General features: G+C 46.5%; 2 long non-coding RNA genes across 2 annotated transcripts; both read left to right on the top strand.

Annotated features, from left to right (window-relative positions):
* The first annotated feature begins 1,017 nt into the window (after nucleotides 1-1,017).
* LOC125372476 lies at nucleotides 1,018-2,232 on the top strand. Its single transcript, XR_007218146.1, has 5 exons — nucleotides 1,018-1,049; nucleotides 1,348-1,682; nucleotides 1,751-1,806; nucleotides 2,031-2,086; nucleotides 2,212-2,232. It is a non-coding gene; the product is annotated as an uncharacterized LOC125372476 (long non-coding RNA).
* Nucleotides 2,233-2,451: 219 nt separating this feature from the next.
* On the top strand, nucleotides 2,452-2,959 carry LOC125372477. Its single transcript, XR_007218147.1, has 3 exons — nucleotides 2,452-2,585; nucleotides 2,654-2,815; nucleotides 2,884-2,959. It is a non-coding gene; the product is annotated as an uncharacterized LOC125372477 (long non-coding RNA).
* The last annotated feature ends 606 nt before the right edge of the window (nucleotides 2,960-3,565 follow it).

Here is a 3,565-nt window from a genome sequence, read left to right on the forward strand (position 1 = left end):
GGTGTGTGGAGGTAGAGGTACATGGTTACTGGGTGTGTGGAGGTAGAGGTACATGGTTACTGGGTGTGTGGAGGTAGAGGTACATGGTTACTGAGTGTGTGGAGGTAAAGGTACATGGTTACTGGGTGTGTGGAAGTAGAGGTACATGGTTACTAGGTGTGTGGAGGTACATGGTTACTGGGTGTGTGGAAGTAGAGGTACATGGTTACTGGGTGTGTGGAGGTAGAGGAACATGGTTACTGGGTGTGTGGAGGTACATGGTTACTGTGTGTGTGGAGGTACATGGTTACTGGGTGTGTGGAAGTAGAGGTACATGGTTACTGGGTGTGTGGGGGTACATGGTTACTGAGTGTGTGGAGGTAGAGGTACATGGTTACTGGGTGTGTGGAGGTACATGGTTACTTGGTGTGTGGAGGTAGAGGTACATGGTTACTTAGTGTGTGGAGGTAGTGGTACATGGTTACTTAGTATGTGGAGGTAGAGGTACATGGTTACTGAGTGTGTGGAAGAAGAGGTACATGGTTACTGGGTGTGAGGAGGTAGAGGTACATGATAACTGGGTGTGTGGAGGTAGAGGTACATGGTTACTTGGTGTGTGGAGGTAGAGGTACATGGTTAATTGGTATGTAGAGGTAGAGGTACATGGTTACTTGTTATGTGGAGGTAGAGGTTCATGCTTACTGGGTGTGTGGAAGTAGAGGTACATAATTTATTGGGTGTGTGGAGGTACATGGTGACTGGGTGTGTGGAGGTAGAGGTACATGATTACTGAGTGTGTTGAAGTAGAGGTAAATTGTTACTGGGTGTGTGGAGGTACATGGTTACTGGGTGTGTGGAGGTAGAGGTACATGGTTACTGGGTGTGTGGAAGTAGAGGTACATGGTTACTGGGTGTGTGGGGGTACATGGTTACTGAGTGTGTGGAGGTAGAGGTACATGGTTACTGGATGTGTGGAGGTACATGGTTACTTGGTGTGTGGAGGTAGAGGTACATGGTTACTTAGTGTGTGGAGGTAGTGGTACATGGTTACTGGGTGTGTGGAGGTAGAGGTACATGATTACTGAGTGTGTGGAAGAAGAGGTACATGGTTACTGGGTGTGAGGAGGTAGAGGTACATGATAACTGGGTGTGTGGAGGTAGAGGTACATGGTTACTTGGTGTGTGGAGGTAGAGGTACATGGTTACTTGGTATGTGGAGGTAGAGGTTCATGCTTACTGGGTGTGTGGAAGTAGAGGTACATGATTACTGGGTGTGTGGAGGTACATGGTGACTGGGTGTGTGGAGGTAGAGGTACATGATTACTGAGTGTGTTGAAGTAGAGGTAAATGGTTACTGGGTGTGTGGAGGTACATGGTTACTGGGTGTGTGGAGGTAGAGGTACATGGGTACTGGGTATGTGGAGGTAGAGGTACATGGTTACTGGGTGTGTGGAGGTAGAGGTACATGGTTACTGGGTGTGTGGAGGTAGAGGTACATTGATACTTGATGTGTGGAGGTACAGGTACATGGTTACTGGATGTGTTGAGGTAGAGATACATGGTTACTGGATGTGTGGAGGTAGAGATACATTGATACTTGATGTGTGGAGGTACAGGTACATGGTTACTGGATGTGTGGAGGTAGAGATACATTGATACTTGATGTGTGGAGGTACAGGTACATGGTTACTGGGTGTGTGGAGGTAGAGATACACGGTTACTGCATGTGTGGAGGTAGAGATACATTGATACTTGATGTGTGGAGGTACAGGTACATGGTTACTGGGTGTGTGGAGGTAGAGGTACATGGTTACTGGGTGTGTGGAGGTACATGGTTACTGGATATGTGGAGGTATATGGTTACTGGATGTGTGGAGGTACATGGTTACTGGATGTGTGGAGGTACATGGTTACTGGATGTGTGGAGGTACATGGTTACTGGATGTGTGGAGGTAGAGATACATTGATACTTGATGTGTGGAGGTACAGGTACATGGTTACTGGATGTGTGGAGGTAGAGATACATTGATACTTGATGTGTGGAGGTACAGGTACATGGTTACTGGGTGTGTGGAGGTAGAGGTACATGGTTACTGGGTGTGTGGAGGTACATGGTTACTGGATATGTGGAGGTATATGGTTACTGGATGTGTGGAGGTACATGGTTACTGGATGTGTGGAGGTACATGGTTACTGGATGTGTGGAGGTACATGGTTACTGGATGTGTGGAGGTAGAGGTACATGGTTACTGGATGTGTGGAGGTAGAGGTACATGGTTACTGGATGTGTGGAGATACATGGTTACTGGATGTGTGGAGGTACATGGTTACTGGATGTGTGGAGGTACATGGTTACTGGATGTGTGGAGGTACATGGTTACTGGATGTGTGGAGGTACATGGTTACTGGATGTGTGGAGGTACATGGTTACTGGATGTGTGGAGGTACATGGTTACTGGATGTGTGGAGGTACATGGTTACTGGATGTGTGGAGGTAGAGGTACGTGGTTACTGGGTGTGTGGAGGTAGAGATACATGGTTACTGGATGTGTGGAGGTACATGGTTACTGGATGTGTGGAGGTACATGGTTACTGGATGTGTGGAGGTAGAGGTACGTGGTTACTGGGTGTGTGGAGGTAGAGATACATGGTTACTGGATGTGTGGAGATAGAGGTACATGGTTACTGGATGTGTGGAGATACATGGTTACTGGATGTGTGGAGGTAGAGGTACGTGGTTACTGGGTGTGTGGAGGTAGAGATACATGGTTACTGGATGTGTGGAGGTACATGGTTACTGGATGTGTGGAGGTACATGGTTACTGGATGTGTGGAGGTAGAGGTACGTGGTTACTGGGTGTGTGGAGGTAGAGATACATGGTTACTGGATGTGTGGAGATAGAGGTACATGGTTACTGGATGTGTGGAGATACATGGTTACTGGATGTGTGGAGGTAGAGGTACATGGTTACTGGATGTGTGGAGGTACATTGTTATTGGATGTGTGGAGGTAGAGGTACATGGTTACTGGATGTGTGGAGGTAGAGGTACGTGGTTACTGGGTGTGTGGAGGTAGAGATACATGGTTACTGGATGTGTGGAGATAGAGGTACATGGTTTGTGGGTGTGTGGAAGTAGAGGTACATGGTTTCTGTGTGTGTGGAGATAGAGGTACATGGTAACTGGGTGTGTTGAGGTACATGGTTGCTGAGTGTGTGGAGGTTGTGATAAAGGTGATTACTGGGTGTCTGGAGCTCTTTAGGCGACAATATCGAGAGAAAACTTCCAGAGGGCAGTTTTATGGATGAGGTTTAGATGCAAAGTTGATCGATGAGTGTACGAAAATCGTTTTTGTTTTCTATCGTAAATATATGATGCAGTTTTCAGGACTGAGTGTAATGAACGCATATAGATTTCAAGCAAAGCGTTGAACATTTGCTGTGTACGATCACCCAGTAACAATTTACACTGAATAGCTGAGTATAAGAGAAAAGGATTTAAATTTACACGTATCCGCGGAAGAAGCCAAACTTAGAACTATGTCGTCAAATAAATGAATATGGTTTTACGCCGTGATGACAATATT

This window comes from Haliotis rufescens, unplaced genomic scaffold, assembly GCF_023055435.1.
Source record: "Haliotis rufescens isolate VD_foot unplaced genomic scaffold, xgHalRufe1.0.p SCAF_4, whole genome shotgun sequence".
NCBI lineage: Eukaryota > Metazoa > Mollusca > Gastropoda > Lepetellida > Haliotidae > Haliotis > Haliotis rufescens.